The following is a 17937-nucleotide window of genomic DNA, read 5'->3' on the forward strand; positions in this document are numbered from 1 at the left end:
AGCGATCAGCAGCCAGGCTTCTAACTGGAGTGAATTACAGGGCACGTTCAACGCCTCTAAGGAGCTCCACTGGCTGCCTTTACTTTCCGGGCCCAATTCAAGGTGCAGGCTATCACCTACAAAGCCCTAAACGGTTTGGGACCCACCTACCTTAGAGACCGCATCTCCCCCTACGAACCCGCATGTTCTCTTCGCTCGTCGGGAGAGGCCCTTCTCTCGCTCCCACCACCCTCGCAGTCGCGGTTTGTGGGGACGAGAGAGAGGGCCTTCTCTGTCGTGGCCCCCCAGCTTTGGAACTCTCTTCCTAGAGAGATCAGGCAGGCCCCTACCCTCCTCTCCTTTCGTAGGAGCTTAAAAACCTGGCTCTTCCAAAAGGCCTTTGATACCTAATTTGATGTTGGACTGATCCATCTGCCCATTTTATAATAGCCCCCATTTCGAGATGTTGCCAATGCTATTTGCACTTTATTGTCCATTTCTACCGGCACATTCTGTTCTGGATTTTATGAATTAGTCTCCTGTTTTAATATTGTATGTTTTTCGTATGCTTCTTGCCGATTTTAACAATTGTTTTATTGCTATTGATGTTTTACTGGTATAATTGTTTTATAGTCGTGTTACTGATATTGATTGCTTTATCGGGCCTGGCCCCATGTAAGCCGCCCCGAGTCCCTTCGGGGAGATGGGGCGGGGTATAAAAATAAAGTTATTATTATTATTATTCTCTGTGTAATCTGACATGGTGGTTGTGAGAGTGGTCCAGCATTTCTGTTGTGTCCAGGTTGATTCATCAGGTGCTCTGCTATGACTGACTTCTCTGGTTGAGTTAGTCTGCAGTGCCCTTCATGTTCCTTGTTTGGACAATGCTGTGTTTGGTGGTCCCTATGTAGCCTTGTCCACAGCTGCATGGCACATGGTAGACTCCTGAAGAGGTAAGATGATCCCTCTTGTCCTTTGCTGAACGTCAGGAGAGAATGCTCCTGGAACATGGCCATACAGCCCGGAAAACTCACAGCAACCATGAAAGCCTTCGACAACACATCAGTCAGATCATTTGTTAACTTTTAAATTTAAATACCATCAAAACCCAAATATTTGATGTATAAAACCAGTTGACAAGGCATAGTAAAATGCTGGGCAGGTGGTTGCATGTAAAAAAGAGTTTAAAATATCAATTACAGGCTCCAAGATGGTTTCCACCAGGTTTTTTTCCGCCTTTCTACTGGTGCAATATTTGTGGAGTCCCCGGTGGCACAGTGTGTTAAAGCACTGAGCTGCTGAACTTGCGGACCGAAAGGTCCCAGGTTTGAATCCAGGGAGCGGAGTGAGTGCCCGCTGTTAGCTCCAGCTTCTGCCAACCTAGCAGTTCGAAAACATGCAAATGTGAGTAGAGCAATAGGTACCGCTCCAGCGGGAAGGTAATGGAGCTCCATGCAGTCATGCCGCCCACATGACCTTGGAGGTGTCTACGGACAACGTTGGCTGTTCGGCTTAGAAATGGAGATGAGCACCAACCCCTAGAGTCGGACACGATTGGACTTAATGTCAGGGAAAACCTTTACCTTAATATTTGTGGCCATTGGCTACAGTTGATTCTTTGTTTTCTAGAAACTTGGCAAGGACTGGTTGTTAGAGTAGTCCAGCATTTCTGTGTTCTCACATAATATACTGTGTCCATGTTGGTTCACAAAGTGCTATGGCTGACTTCTCTGGCTGAGTTAATCTGCAGTGCCTTGATTCGTGCAGGAGTCTACCGTATATCATGCAGCTGTGGAGAACTCTACATAGGGACCACCAAACGCAGCATTGTCCAAACACAGAAGCAGTCTTTCCCAGTTCTCCTTTCCTGTGGCCAAGGAGTGATATTCCCCTTAGCCTCTGCCGAGCCACTGGGAGCCGCTCGCCTCCGACTGGCGAGGACCTGGCCGGCGGAGGTGTGTGGGGCACAGTCCCGCCCCCTTTCCCGCCCAAAGCCGGGCCCCTCCCCTGGTCGGAGGCGAGGCGAGGAGGGGAGTGGCGGGCGCAGCAGCACGAGCGGGCTCCTGCTTCTCCGCCGCGGAGGGAGGCATTCAGCGGCCGAGGTCGCGTGCAGCGCGAGCGGCTCCAGGAGGACAAGGAACCCAGGCTGAGAGAGAGGAAAGGTACAGAGAGGGAAGAGGAAGGGGCGGGCACGCGCCTCTTTCCAAACTCCTCGCCCTTTTGGTAGACTGAGGGGTCTTCTCCCGCCTTGCCCCTCTTTGGGCGCGCGCCTTCAGGTGCTGCTAAAAAAGAGGAGGTCGCGCGCGCTGGTGTTACTGAGGAGATTTCAAGTGAAGAATTTTTTTTGGGGGGAGGAGGAGGAGGGCTTGGAAGTTTATGAGGGAAGCAAGGTTCCTGGATAAGAAAGAGAGATTTTAGGGTTGGCTGAGGCCCCTTCCACACAGCTGAATAAAACCCCACATGATCTGTTTTGAACTGGAATATATGGCTGTGTGGGCTCAGATATCCCAATTCAAAGCAAATATTGGGGGATTTTCCGCCTTTCCATTCTGGGTTATATGGCTGTGTGGAAGGGCCCTGGAATATATGGCAGTGTGGGCTCAGATATCCCAGTTCAAAGCTATTGGGGGATTTTCCGCCTTGATATTCTGGGTTATATGGCTGTGTGGAAGGGCCCTGGAATATATGGCAGTGTGGGCTCAGATACCCCAGGGCCCTTCCACACAGCCCCATATGCCAGAATATCAAGGCAGAAAATCCCACAATATCTGCTTTGAACTGGGTTATCTGAGTCCACACTCAGATAATGTGGGGTTTTCCGTCTGGATATTCTAGGTTATATGGCTATGTGGAAGAGCCCTGGAATATTTGCCAGTGTGGGCTCAGATATCCCAGTTCGAAGAAGATATTGTGGTTTTTTCTGCCTTGATATTCTGGGTTATATGACTATGTGGAAGAGCCCTGGAATATTTGCCAGTGTGGACTCAGATATCCCAGTTCAAAGCAGATATTGTGTTTTTTTCCGCCTGGATATTTTGAGTTATATGGCTGTGTGGAAGAGCCCTGGAATATATGGCAGTGTAGACTCAGGGCCCTTCCACACAGCCATATAACCCAGAATATCAAGGCAGAAAGTCTGTAATACCTGCTTAAATCCGGGTTATCTGAGTCTACACTGCTGTGTGGACACAGTTCAGTGTGGATTTTACACAATTGTGTGGAAGGGGGCCTGAGGTTCAAGTTAGAGGAGAGACTCCAGATCAAAGGAGCAATGGGGTCCTCCTCACCCCCTGAAAGAACACGCTTGAATGGAGCACTCAGGGAGACAGCCTTTACGCATCCAGATTTAACCTTTTCTTGTTTCCCTTGCCTCTTTTTGCTGAATCCCATTCGCAAGCTGGCTCTGAGGGGGAGTTGTATGGAGCTCTGTGCTGCTTTTCCCCAGGTACATTCTTGCCTAAGGGCCCTTCCATACAGCCCTATATCCCAGAATATCAAGGCAGAAAATCCCACAATATCTGCTTTGAACCGGGTTATTTGAGTCCACACTGCCATATATTCTAGTTCAAAGCAGATAATGTGGGATTTTATTCAGCTGTGTGGAAGGGGCCCAAGAAAACCCTGCAAAACTCATGGGGCAACTTGAATGCATTGATGCCTACAGAAAGTTGGATGTGGCTCATTTGTCGGTGCTTTCTGTTGCCTTCTTCCCTTCTCTCCTTCCTTTTACGCCTGGCCTTTGTTCTGTCTCAAGGACTGGGAGAAGGGGCACATTTTCTGTCCTTAGTGTGTGTGTGTGTATGTGTGTCAGAGAGAGAGGCGCCTGCCCAGGGATTGAAACCAGATTCTGGGACTGTGGGTTTCCGCCTTGTGAGCCCTGAAGCCACTAGGGTGTGCATGCAACTCTTTTGTCTTGAGAGGTCCTTTTGTCCCGGCTCTGGACATCTGTGCCTTGCGGAGGGGGTATGCTCCCTTTGTCTGGGAACTATTCAGTTTCAACAAGTTCCTTGCCTCAGGAGAGACTTGCTGCAAGGCAAGGAGGAGATTGAAATTTCATGCATCTGTAGCCCCGGGGACTTCACTCCCTCCTGTTTTGATGTGACTTCTTAAGAGCAGAGCCTGTGTCTAAGGGCCCTTCCACACAGCTATATAACCCAGAATATCAAGACAGATAATCCACAATATCTGCTTTGAACTGGGTTATCTGAGTCCATGCTGCCATATAATCCAGTTCAAAGCAGATAACATGGGATTTTATACAGTTGTGTGGACGGGACTTTAAACAGCTACATGAGAAAAAAAAATCAACAAGTGATCCCCCCCCCCCCCCCCCCCGGCAGCATAGATATACTATTGTGGCAAAAATGCTTCTTCAGTTTCCCTGCATCCTTTTCATCTTCACTGTAAAAATAACACAGTCAGCCAGGATCTACACTGCCCTACATCCCTGGATCTGATGCCAGATCTGCTTTGAATGGGATTATATGAGTCTACACTGCCAGATAATCTGGGATCAGATCCTGGGATATAGGGCAGTATAGATCCAACCTCTGGCACCACTTTAACCACTTTAGCTCAATGTTATGGGGTCTTGGGAGTTATAGTTTGGTGAGGCACCACCACTCTTTATCTGGGAAGACTGAAATGTTGTACAACTGCAACTCTCATGATTCCATAGAATTGAGCCATTGCAGTTATGTGGTGTCACACTTCTATGGTCTAGACGCACCCCATGTGCAAATTACAAAGGGAAAACTATGCTTTCCTTTGTAATGCCTTTTTTCTTTAAGAGTCAGATTGCCCTTCCAAGTGATTTTTTAATTGTGGTGTAGTTCCTTATCAGGGTTAGGTAAAGGTAAAGGTTTCCCCTTTACCTGAGTCATGTCTGACTCTGAGGGTTGGTGCTCATCTCCATTTCTAAGCCTAAGAGCCGGCGTTGTCCATAGACACCTCCAAGGTCATGTGGCCGGCATGACTGCATGGAGCGCCGTTACCTTCCCGCTGGAGCGGTACCTATTGATCTACTCACATTGGCATGTTTTCGAACTGCTAGGTTGGCAGAAGCTGAGGCTAACAGCTGACGCTCACTCCGCTCCCGGGATTTGAACCTGTGACTTTTCGATCTGCAGGTTCAGCAGCTCAGTGCTTTAACACACTTCACCATCGGGGCTCCTTTTATCAGGGTTATCTGTGTACATTACCTGATCCTCAGATGTCTCATATTTGTAAGGCGGTGTCAAAGTAAGAAACTCATACAGAGATCATTGCTGAGTTCATCAATTGCACAATATATAGCACTGTCTCATTTCCCAAGCGTTAGAATTGAAATGATTAAGGAAGTCTTGTCAGCAAGTCCAGACACCTTAGTAGCTCATCTGCCTGTGCATTTGTGTATGTAACTTATTTCCTACTGCTGACTTTTTGGAGCGGGGATGGGGAGAAGGAATAATCTTACTTCCTAGTGTTGATTCATGAAGTTGATGCTTGTGTTGTATTCCTTTCGCATAATTTCTGACTTAAGGCAACACCCCTTGCCTCAGGAGGAACCTATCATAGAGTCTTGACAAGGTTTGTTCAGAGTTGCCATTCCCTGAGGTTAGGAGTGTGCGATTTGCTCAAGGTCATGCAATAGCTTTCCATGGCTTCAATATGGGGACTCAACCTAGGTCTTTTTTATTCAGCAGGTTTGCATTGTTAAATATGGGTTTGATACGGTGATCCTATCTTAAGGTCTTATTGGCAAGATTTCTTTAAAGGGAGTTTCCTGTTGCCTTTCTGTGAGAACTGTGTGAATGTGACTCGCCTAAGGTCACTCAGTGGCTACTATGGCTGAGCCAGGATTTGAACCCTGGCCTCCCACAATCCTAATCTGACACTCGAACCACTACACAACAAGACAATTCTTGTTAGGCAAATATTTACTTAAAATATGTTATTTACAAGACACATCCATACAGATGTAATTTCCTCTCCAATTACTACAGTCACCCTCCCCTTGGGAAACCAAACTCTTGCTCTGATGTTATCCCGGTTGACACTTTTTCATCTTTGAAAGTTGGGTGGGATTCAGTGGATTGCATTGTCCCATTTCTTGTGTGTAGAAGCACATTTGGCCCTCATAATTAGAGCTACATAGAAATATCATGGCTGGTCCATGAGGTCACAAAGAGTCGGAAGCAACTGAACGAACAAACAACAACAAAGAAATATCTTTGTAGTTGCTACAAAAAAGTTGCCAATGGTTTTTTTAGTAGCCAGTGATTATTTATATTTATAAATAATCACTGGCTACTAAAAAAAGGTAGCAACATTTTTGTAGCAACTACAAAGATATTTCCATAGCAGTTTAAAACTGAGGCATGTTGTCTGCTGATGTGCATGTGAGAAAAGGTTTATAAATGGAAAGTTTATACAGATTGAGAACTAACACTCAACCCTGAGAACATTTTGTATGAAATCACTTGCAGTGATAAAAATTCTACTTCATTATTAAAATGTAAATGGGATGAGTAGTGTTAGTGCGGAAGCAATATAAAGGAGCTGTGAATAGAAATTGTCAGGGTATTTGAACTGTATTTGATATCTAAATCATGTACAGAAAAATATTAAGTGGAAGTGACATTCAGGAGAACAGTTATTAGAAGTGCTTAGTTTAACTCAAGTGTGTCATCTTCATGTACATATCAGATACATCATTGTCATGAATATCAATCTCCAGGCTCATTATGAAGGTTGGCATCTAAGGATATAATGAACAGGAAAAAAATTAGAGGATCGGGGCTGATATTCAAAAGTAAATGCCTTATTCTTCTTTCAATTCCCTCGCCCTTTGCTTCTGCAAGCATTTAATAGATGGAGGAGCTAAAATGTGTGTTATCGCTGTAATGTTTCAGGAATGCTGGGATCCTGGGAACCAGTATGTGGGACATGTGGCTTTAAATTTTTTCCACCAGCTCAACAGTTTTAGGAACATTGCCCTCCGTAAATATGTAAGTTAGAATGATTCCAGTACAAATGCAAGGACAATCAGTTTTACTGTTGAGTCATGACTTTTTCCTTATGGCAGTCTGTCCTATTATATCTTTCAGCTCAGTAAGGTAATAAATGATGAATCCTTTTGTCACGCCCTTTAGTTGGTTTTCTCCTATTCGGCCCTGCTGGACTGGCATGAATGTAAAATTAGACAGTCATACGTTTCTTGTAACGTAGCAGACATACTAGGTGTAGCCTGCTTTCTTTCCCAACTGTGATTATCTTTATTTTAGTGACTGTGATTATAGGGCTGTAATTGTGGCTTTGTTTTAGAATGCAGTCAAATGAATTTCATCCATTATGATCATGAATCAGAATGGGGAAATGGTGCAAGGGATGCAGAATGCATAGTCTTCCAGGTGTTGGAGTGCAATTTCCATGTTGAGTTTGGTGATATGAATTGCAGCAGAATGTATTTTGCTTCCTGTTCTTTGACTTATTGTTGATTGATCCAAGATGTGAGAGAGGCAGATGTGTGCTAATTTTGGAGATTAATTAAGAAGTGGTATATTTATAGGCTTTTATGGCTGCATTGTTCCCTATATGAACATTCCCAAATATGCTCTTTGAAGGAGGGCCTTCTCTTGGTCTTCCACCATCACAGTTTTGTCTGGTAACAAACAACATTGGAAAGAGCATTCATGTCACTTCCTGCTTTCCCCACATCTCCACATGGAATTTCCTCCTGAGAGTGGGTAGATAGGCTGGTATTTTGGCCTCTTCACCAGCAGGAAAAGATATTTTTTAAACAGATATTCAGCTTTTATTGATTGGAGCATAAGGTAGAGGTAAAGTTTCCCCCCGATATTAAGTCTAGCTGTGTCCGACTGGGGTTTGGTGCTCATCTCCATTTCTAAGCCTGCAAGGTCATGTGGCTGGCATGATTGCCTGGAGCGCTGTTACCTTCCTGCCGGAGCAGTATCTATTGATTACTTACATTTGCATGTTTTCGAACTGCTAGATTGGCAGAAGCTGGGGCTAAGAGCGGGAGCTCACCCTGCTCCTGGGATTCGAATTGCTGACCTTTTGGTTTAATCTGTTGAACCATCAGGAGCTTCTTGATTGGGGGAAATGTATTTATAATGTATGCTGTATTTTTTACTCTGCTCTGAATGCACTTTAAACTCTTAGCAATGTTTTGATTAGATTCTTTGCTGAATTTTAAAAAACATTTCTATTATATATTGTTATAGCTATACATTTGGGGGTATCCATGGGTTCTGTATTCAAGAATGTAACCAACCATTGTGTAGCGGAACCTTTGTGCTCCGGTCCTTGTTTGAGCGCAGTGGAGGAATGGAGACGGACAACTGAAGGAATTCCAAGAAAGCAGTTTTATTTCGCTAATGGCCACTAGGGTTCCCCCTAGCACAAAGTAAGTGCTTCTCCAGGGAGAACCCCCAGTGGCGGGCTGAGAAAATATTTATACACACTACAGGGTTCGGGTTATGCCCGCCCACAAGCAAATTCATTGGCTTAGAGTTGTGACGCTGCCCAATCAGTGCTGACCAGCAGGCCGGCTGCACTCTTTCTGTGCCGTGCTCACAAATCATTCAGAGCGCCTGCGTACGCATGCGCTGTTTGTTTATCTTTAGCTTTCATTTCTTCAGAAACACATGATTTCCCAGAAGTCACATGTTTCTGTGAGTTTATGCACCCGGGTCGCTAGCTGTCGCCATCTCTGCCCATATATGGTATTTCCTGGGGTTCTTTAACCTCCCGCCTCACTCCCCCATTTTCTTTTTGCGAAGCGCATGTACAAAAGCTGAAGCAAAGCATTATGGTTCCATCCAATCCCGCTTGGCTTGGAGTATGGCTATCTTTTTTTCAGGTAAGGATTGTGTGACACACCTAGTACACATTTGCATCATTATTGGAGTGCAGCACATAACTATGAGAACAATGAACAATCCTAAAATCTCTACCAACAATATGTTCTTCAACCATTCTATTGAGGGTAACCAGCTAGTCACCCAGGAGAAGGGAGACCAACCTTCTATCTCCTGGACATTATTGTAAATTAACTTTTGTAATGACTCGATGTCATCTTCAATAGTACTATTCAAGTTATGAAATTTCACTACACAACGCCCTCTAACCATGGCGCATAACCCCCCCCTGGCCGCCAGTAGGTAGTCAAGGGCCAACTTATGCTGTAGGGCCATCTGGCTGATTTCTTCTACTTCAGACTGGATTTCCCGGAAAATTTTACCAGTGGCATTTATGGACTTTTCAAGGCGGCAAGTCAGGCCTAGAACACTTCTACGATTTGCTTGAGCTACAATCCCTGGGTAAGCACCCAGTGTCAACAAGCCTGTGATCAGGCCTCCTCCTACACGGGAGGCTTCTGAACCTGACAGGGCCTTGTTAATAATGACCTCATCCGAGCATTCTGGTCCTAGAGGGCCTGTTTGCACAATGTCCCGTTTCAGGCGCTGATGCCTTTTGTGTAAGACCTGAACTGGGAATGTCAAATAACCCACACCGACACACTGGTAGTTGCCGGGGTGATAATTTGTGGCCCATTTATCAAAGAAAAACCATAGATTTGGATCCCTAATTTGCCATAACGGACAGAGGCTTTTAACTAGGCTCAGTTGGGTTAATTGTTGCAGTATGTTCATATAAGATTTTAGGCCCTCAATAGAATCATTCACACTAAATGTAGGATAATCTGGATACATGCTAGCCCACTCGGTTGCGGTTAGATTTAATCGTGAGACATAAGATGTATTAAATCGTCCATGTAGATAGAACCGGTCTCGACAATGGGAATAATTGCCTAATCGGGAAAAGAACGCCTGCCTAGTTCCCCAGTGTTTCCACTCAGAATTCCATATTCCCGATCCTCCACAACAGAAGCACAAACCCCTGGTGGAGGTGTGGTATCTAAACCGTCGAAACCGAGTTTTATTTATTTTTTGCGGTATGCTAGAAAACACGGTAGGTGGACCCTCCTGAGCCTTGGACAATCCCTCCAACACAATCTGTGGTTCATCAATTAAATCGGGAAGAAATGAAAAATCTCCTACGGTGAGGGGGTGTTCATATATTAATGCTACCTCTTTCCCGTGCTGCTCAAACATATAATTGGCATGTTCTTTTATCCAATTCCCATGTGCTCTTTTTCCAAAAGAGAGAATAAAACTCAGCACAAATAATATACCAAACACAGTGCGCTTTCCTCCCCTCCTCATAACTTGTCTCCCACTTTTTCCTCTCAAAATGTCTAGCCACCATCTCCCGGAGAGCGCCTTTGTTGGGCCATGCTGCGACATACTTGACCACCGACGCTCCGTTGCACCCGAAGGGATCAGCTTCATGGCCTTGTTGACCCCTTAGGGAGTTGCCGGATGATCCTGAGTCTCAGGTCCTCACCAGGAACTCGCTCCGTCCGCCACTCCTCAGGTGCTAGTTTTACACGGGTGTAATGTATCCACGGCTTAATCTCCTTCACCTTCACTGCAGTGGGGGTAGACAGGAGCACAACATAGGGTCCTCGCCACTTGGGTCCCAATGGCTCAATCTTCCAATCCTTGACCAGAACCTCGTCACCTGGTGAAAAACAATGTAGAGGTGTGGTAGGGAATGGTGGGTTCAATTCAGAAATGTATTTTTCTAACTGCTGCATTTGTCTGCCCAAAGCCTGAACCTGGGCCAATGTCTGTTTCTCTCCTATGAGGTGTTGCTCAGCTCCTGTCTCTAAGGCTCCCTTCAAGTTCAAAGGGGGTCGTCCATAGAGTCTTTCAAAAGGGGAGAGTCCTGTCCGTTTGTGTGGTGTACATCTGATTCCTAATAATGCCATGGGCAAAACCACCGTCCACGGCAATCCTGTCTCTTGGCAAAGTTTCCCAAGCTGAGCCTTTAATGTCCTATTCATTCTTTCCACTTTTCCAGAAGATTGGGGTCTATATGCACAATGTAACTTCCATTTTATGCCCAAAATCCTACATAATCCTTGCACAGCCTGTTGAATATATGCGGGGCCATTATCTGACCCAATTTCTAAGGGTACGCCAAATCTGGGAATAACATCTTTCATTAGAGCTCTTGACACCTCCACAGCCTTCTCAGTCCTTGTAGGGTAAGCCTCCACCCATCCTGTGTATGTGTCCACGAACACCAGTAAATATTTGTATCCTTTGTATGGGGGCATTTCTGTAAAGTCAGTGACTAAAGCTTCAAAGGGTACCCCACCCACATGTTGGACTCCTGGTGGCTTGAGGGGTCCTTCTCTGGGGTTATTTTTGATACATGTCCAGCATCTTCGGGCTGCTGCCGCCGTTAGGCTATGTAATCCATCGATATACAACTGTCGTCCTAGCAGATTTGCCAATGCCATTTTTCCTAAATGTGTGTTTTGGTGCATGTGTTGGACTAAGTGCCATGCCAAGTCCTTAGGGACGTAGACACGGGCGTCTGGCACTATGAGTTCTCCTGACCACTGACCCTTCTCCTTTAAGGCCCATTCTTCTTCCTCTGGTGTATATGTAATGTTATGTTCAGTTAATTCTACCTGTAGGGCCATTACCTGATGTTCAATATAGGGCAGCCTAGCTGCCTCTTTGGCTGCCAGATCAGCCTGCCTATTTCCTTGCACTACGGGATCGTCTCCACGTTGGTGCCCTTTACAATGCATCACAGCCACCTGCCTTGGCTTCCAAACCGCCTCCAGGAGATCCACAATCTCTCCAGCATGTTTCACGCACTTTCCTCCAGACGTGAGGAGCCCGCGCTCCTTGTACAGTGCTCCGTGTGCATGGAGGGTAGTGAAAGCATATTTTGAGTCTGTGTAGACGTTAACCCGCTTTCCGCTTGACAATTCCAACGCTCGGGTCAGGGCAATCAATTCAGCCTTCTGGGCAGAAGTCCCCGGGGGCAGTGACTCTGCTTCCAGCGTCTCTCCCCCCCACCGAACATCCGCATAACCTGAGTGTCTTTGATTATTTTCCATAAAGGAGCTTCCATCTGTGAACAGAGTGTCGTCCACCTTAGTTAGTGGCACATCCTTCAAATCCGGTCGACTGGAGAATACCTCATCCATCACCTGGGCACACTGATGGATCGTGGTGTCTCCTGGAGTCGGGAGCAAGGTGGCCGGATTCAGAGTGGAGCAAGTCTCCAGGGTCACCAGTGGGTTGTCACACAACAATCCCTCATATTTCATTAACCTCTCACTTGTGAGCCAGCGCGGTCCCTTAATGTCTAACAGTGCCTTAACGCTATGGGGCACCTTAACTGTCAGTGGCTGTCCTAGGGTCAATTTATTCGCTTCTTTGATTAAATCTACTGATGCTGCCACAGCCCTCAGGCAAGGTGGCAATCCACGAGCCACTGTGTCCAATTGCTTTGACAAGTAGGCAATCGGCCTTTGCCATGAACCTAGTGGTTGGGTCAATACTCCAACCGCTGTTCCTTCCCGCTCTGCAGCGAACAGAGTGAATGGTTTTTCCAAATCGGGCAGTCCTAATGCTGGAGATGACATTAATGCTTCTTTTAATGCCTTAAATGCCTGTTGACATTCTTCTGTCCACTCAAATGGATCTTCTCTTCCACCTCTCGTAGCCTGGTACAGTGGCTTAGCCAACACGGCGTAGTTGGGGATCCACTGTCTGCAATATCCTGCTGATCCCAAAAATTCCCGCACCTGTCGCCGGGTACTGGGAGTGGGGATGGCACAAACAACTTCCTTTCTTTCAGCTCCTAACATCTTCTTTCCTTCGGTCAGATGGAACCCCAAATATTTCACCGTGGGACAGCACAACTGGGCCTTTTTCTTTGACACTTTGTAACCCTTTTCTTCCAATGTCTTGAGTAATCTCAAAGTATGCTCTTTACAGCCCCCTAGTGTCCGGCAAGCAAGAAGCAGGTCATCTACATATTGAAGCCAAATTCCCTCTTCTTTAGGTATTACAAAATCCTGTAAGTCTTTGGCCAGGGCTTGACCAAAAATGGTCGGGCTGTCCCGGAACCCCTGAGGAAGGCGTGTCCAAACATACTGGGTCCTTTGCCCTGACTGCTGAGATTCCCACTGGAAAGCAAAGATCGGTTGGGATACAGGGGCCAATCGAATGCAAAAGAATGCATCCTTTAAATCCAATACAGTAAACCATTTGGCAAATGCTGGTACTAGACTCATCATGATGTATGGATTTGGCACTACCGGGGTTAGGGGAACGGTGACTTGATTTACAGCCCGCAAATCTTGAACTGGGCGATATTCTCCTTGTCCTCCTGGTTTCTTGACTGGGAGCAGGGGCGTGTTCCATGGGGAACTGCATGGTACCAATATCCCATGCTGCAGAAGTCGCTCTAGATGCTTTCTGATCCCCTGCACTGCCTCTCGACTGACGGGATACTGTGGCTTGCATATGGGTCCCATTCCTCTTTTCACTTCCACCACCACCGGCGGAACATATTTAGCTAATCCTGGAGGATTATCTTCTGCCCACACTAAAGGAGTCTCATGCCATGGCCATTGTATTTCTTCAGTAAAAATCCTAACTTGAAACAGTCTCCATTCCTCTTCCATGGGAAATGATAGTTCCATTTGTCCATTCTTCATGAACTGGAGTTGTGCTTGTAATTTTGATAAAATGTCCCTTCCCAATAAAGGGACTGGGCAGTCTGGGAGATATAACATCTTATGCTTGACCTGATGTCCGGCCAGATTGCAGGTGCGTTCCTTAAGGAAGGGGCACTTCTGGGTCTTCCCAGACACCCCTATTACTTTCGTAGTTTCCCGAGTTGGTGGACTAATTTTTGTATTTACTACTGATTTTTCGGCACCTGTGTCCACTAAAAAGTCCAATTGTTGGTCCCCGATTTCAAGTGTGACCATCGGCTCCCCGGGGTCCAACAAAACAAGAGCCTGGCTTCCTCATTCCTCTCCTCCATCCATATCTTCCCATTCTTCTTCCATCACAGCTGCTGCAGCTATCACCTCTCTTGCAGGAAAAGGTACGTAGTTCCCACGCCCTCTTCCCCTTCCTGGGTTTCTTCCTCTCTCAGGCCTTCCTCTTTCTCTCGGTCCTTCCTGACTTCCTTCTCTTCCTTCTGGGCATTCACCTTTCCAGTGTCCAAACTTCTTACATTTAGCACATTGGTCTCGACCTAACCTCCGAGGGGGCCCTCTTCTTCCTCCTTGTCCCCCTCTGGCATATCCTCCTCTTCCTCTCTGTCCACTTGCACTTTGTTCCATCATGGTAACTAATGCTTGGTATTCCTGCTTCTTCTTCCTGTCCTTCTTCTCTTCTTCTACCTGGTCCCTCGCCATATAAACTTGATCTGCGAGTGCCAACAATTCATTCATAGTCTTTCCTAGAAATCCTGGTTGCTTTTGAATCTTTCTCCGGATGTCAGGAGCCGCTTGACTGATAAAAGACTGTTGAATCGCCCTCCTACCGTTTTCATCCTCCAAATTATATGGGCTATACTTTCTATATGCTGCCTCCAGCCTTTCCAAAAAGGCTGTTGGTGACTCAGATTTTTCCTGTACCACTCCCTGAATTTTTACAATGTTGACGGGTCGCGGCGGGCCCCTCTTTACCGCTTCTACCAATATACGCTGGAATCCTCTCAGTCTCTGCAAATGTCCTTCTTCTGCGGTGTCCCATTGGGGATCTATTTCCACAGGAAACCTCTGTGCTCCCCACTCGGCTGCATCACCATCTTGTGGGGCACCAACCTGGGCTATGGCTACCCCATTATTCAACACTGCTCTTCTCTCCTCTGATGTGAACAACATATTCAACAATTGTCTGCAATCTTGCCAGGTGGGATTATGGGTTGCCATAATCCCTTCCAATAGCCTAGCCATAGCTTGGGGTTCTTCACTATAAGGTGGAGTATTATTTTTCCAATTCAAAATGTCACTACTACTGAAAGGCACTACCTGGTATGCTTGAACTATCTCATTCCTGTTGTTTATCACAGGCACCGTTCTCAAGGGCATCTGGAGGGCCGGTCCGGTCGGTGAATCACCAGGCCACACCGGAGCTCCATGTCTCCGAGTTTGTGCCGGAGAAGCATCACTGGGCATCCGTTGTGACTTCTTCTTTTCCTTTGTTTCCTCCTGATATTTTTCTAGGCTAGGATAGTGTTTCTTGGCCGCTTCGGTTGACTCCGAAGAGTAGGGTGGGGGTCTCGTTCCTAGTGTAGGTGCACCGGGGGCTGTTCCCTGGGGTGGGGGGGGCGGTGGCAAGGGTGGCGGCAATAATTCCTGTTGTCTAGCCTGTACACTCAACTGTAAATCTGGGTAGTCCTCCTCATTGGATTGGAAAACTTTCTTCTTTTTCCCTTCCTTCTTCACCACCATACATTTGCCATTCCTGCACTGTCGAACCCAACCTGGATCTTCTCTAACTACCCGTTCCCACGTAGCAATATAGACCCACTGGTTCGGATGATTCACAGCACAATATTCTTCCACTGTTCGGATCAGTTTCAGATCCCACGTTCCTTCTACTTGCCAACCTAACCCAAACTCTGGCCATTCTTCCTGACACAAATTCCTCAGTCTATAATCTCTCAGGTCCCTTGGATTCCCTGCTACAGCTCTGATAGCAAAAGAGCCAAAATTATCTAAGATGCATTGTAAGGGAGTGGAGCTCTTTGAATTTTTCCCTCCCATCCTGCCTAATAGAGGGGACTGTCCTGGCCTGGGCACCCGGCCACTCACGGCATACGTCAGGAAACACAAGACAGAGCCCCTTTCTACCTCCCTGGGAACTTTTTGTGTCCCTCCCAGCGCTGGTGTTCCCTTAATATCTCATGCAAACCCCTATACTTGCCAGATTTCTGTAGACGTCGGACCAACCTTCGCCCCTGGGCTTTTTTCCCTGGATCCTTTTCCTCCTAGCCGGTTTCTGTGGAACCTCGCTGATGTTGCAGCTCTCACCGTCAGTCGGCGTTGGCATCAGAGGCAAGCACCGTAGCCGGTCTTGTAATATTCAGGGGCCCCTTCTCGTCTCACGGTAGTTGCCTCAGGCCCCCACCGCTGAGTTGAGGCCGTCCCGCCAACGGGATCCGTCTCCAATCTCCTGGCCCGTCTTATAGGAAATCACGTCGGGGTCACCAGAAAATGTAGCGGAACCTTTGTGCTCCGGTCCTTGTTTGAGCGCAGTGGAGGAATGGAGACGGACAACTGAAGGAATTCCAAGAAAGCAGTTTTATTTCGCTAATGGCCACTAGGGTTCCCCCTAGCACAAAGTAAGTGCTTCTCCAGGGAGAACCCCCAGTGGCGGGCTGAGAAAATATTTATACACACTACAGGGTTCGGGTTATGCCCGCCCACAAGCAAATTCATTGGCTTAGAGTTGTGACGCTGCCCAATCAGTGCTGACCAGCAGGCCGGCTGCACTCTTTCTGTGCCGTGCTCACAAATCATTCAGAGCGCCTGCGTACGCATGCGCTGTTTGTTTATCTTTAGCTTTCATTTCTTCAGAAACACATGATTTCCCAGAAGTCACATGTTTCTGTGAGTTTATGCACCCGGGTCGCTAGCTGTCGCCATCTCTGCCCATATATGGTATTTCCTGGGGTTCTTTAACCTCCCGCCTCAATTGCACAAAAATGTCCTTCCTGGTGGTCTTAGCAGAAGTTGTTCTGTAATGCTTCCCTGTGGAGGGTGCAAAAGCTGCTGAAGCAGGACAGTGGAGAGAGTGAGAAGGAGGAACTGGTTCTCAGAGTGGGGTGGGAAGGAAATACTGGGGCTCACGCATGTATAGCTGTTGCCTTTGGGGTGCATGAAAGGTGGGGTGAAAGGGATCAGGTAGCATTTGAATTCCTCTCTCATTTTAGAGCTTCATTGCCCTTAAATTGAATCTACATGAATCCCTTTAAATATGGGACCTGAACATTTGCAGATTTTGGTATCCATGCCCTCCCCCTTCAATTTCTTGCAGTTAAGAAGGCCAGCTGTATTATGCCTTAATTTATAATGTAAGCTACCTTGGCGCCAATAATGGAAGAAAAACAAGTTATAAAAACAAGCTAATTTCAGTTGCGTAGATTTGCATATTTCTTGAGTATTGTTCCTGTTATGAATGTGGCCCTCAATTGGTGTAATTTCCTGGTATTTTGCAGCTTGAATGTACATGGGAAAACATTTGCTTAATATTTTAAATTGAATTGTGGGAGCTGAAGTCCAAAACACCTGGAGGGCCCAAGTTTGCCCATGCCTGGTGTAAGAGCACTTCCACTCCCATTTGTGGTGGCTTAAATGCAGTGTTCAAAACATGCAACTGTTCGTGTAAGCTTTTGTGTTGATTACATATTTTTTATACATGTATCAACACAGTAATATAGTTTTACCAGCAATCGAATCTCTTATAAGAGTTCTGGACACATATATAAATTGTAATAACAAAATGTATGGGGACACAGCATATCTCATGAAAACCTTACATTTATATTTTTAAAAACTATGCTTTGTAAGGTTATAATATACATTTCCAAGGTTTTTTTCATTTATGAGTAACAATATGTAAATATGCGCAAGCATTTAAAAATTCTACATTCATGAAACACACCTATACACTACAGTCAACACAGTAACGTGTCATGATACACAGTTTGGAAAGCTGTACCATATACTAATAAGAGCCTCATAATGGAAGATGCCATGTAGTATGGTCCTTTCTCACGATTCTTGGTAACATGAGAAGTCTAAAGTTCGTATAATGATACCAGCAACAGTATTTCAGATACTCTGGCCCTAAGCCATTTCTTTATAGAACTAACTTCTCCTTTCTTGCTTGAGTATTTATTTTATTTCTATTTGTCATCCATACAAACATTTCCATTCAGTACTTATTCATTGTCTAGTGGTGGTATGATTCTCTGGTACCACAGACCTGGATCTTTATGCCATGTGGGTCTGACTCATTAGGTTAAACATCTAAGGTTATCAGTAGGGTTTATCTA

At 46.1% G+C, this 17937-nt stretch overlaps 1 protein-coding gene across 5 annotated transcripts in view; it reads left to right on the forward strand.

Annotated features, from left to right (window-relative positions):
- The first annotated feature begins 1984 nt into the window (after positions 1-1984).
- Positions 1985-17937, forward strand: part of myo1b (myosin IB) — a 147819-nt gene continuing 131866 nt past the window's right edge. For all 5 annotated transcript variants that reach the window (XM_003217414.4, XM_016991464.2, XM_008104772.3 and 2 more), the window contains exon 1: positions 1985-2141. The gene's annotated coding sequence lies outside the window, so the exon portion shown is untranslated. The remainder of the gene's footprint in view (positions 2142-17937) is intronic.

This window comes from Anolis carolinensis, chromosome 1 (assembly GCF_035594765.1).
Source record: "Anolis carolinensis isolate JA03-04 chromosome 1, rAnoCar3.1.pri, whole genome shotgun sequence".
Classification (NCBI taxonomy): domain Eukaryota; kingdom Metazoa; phylum Chordata; class Lepidosauria; order Squamata; family Dactyloidae; genus Anolis; species Anolis carolinensis.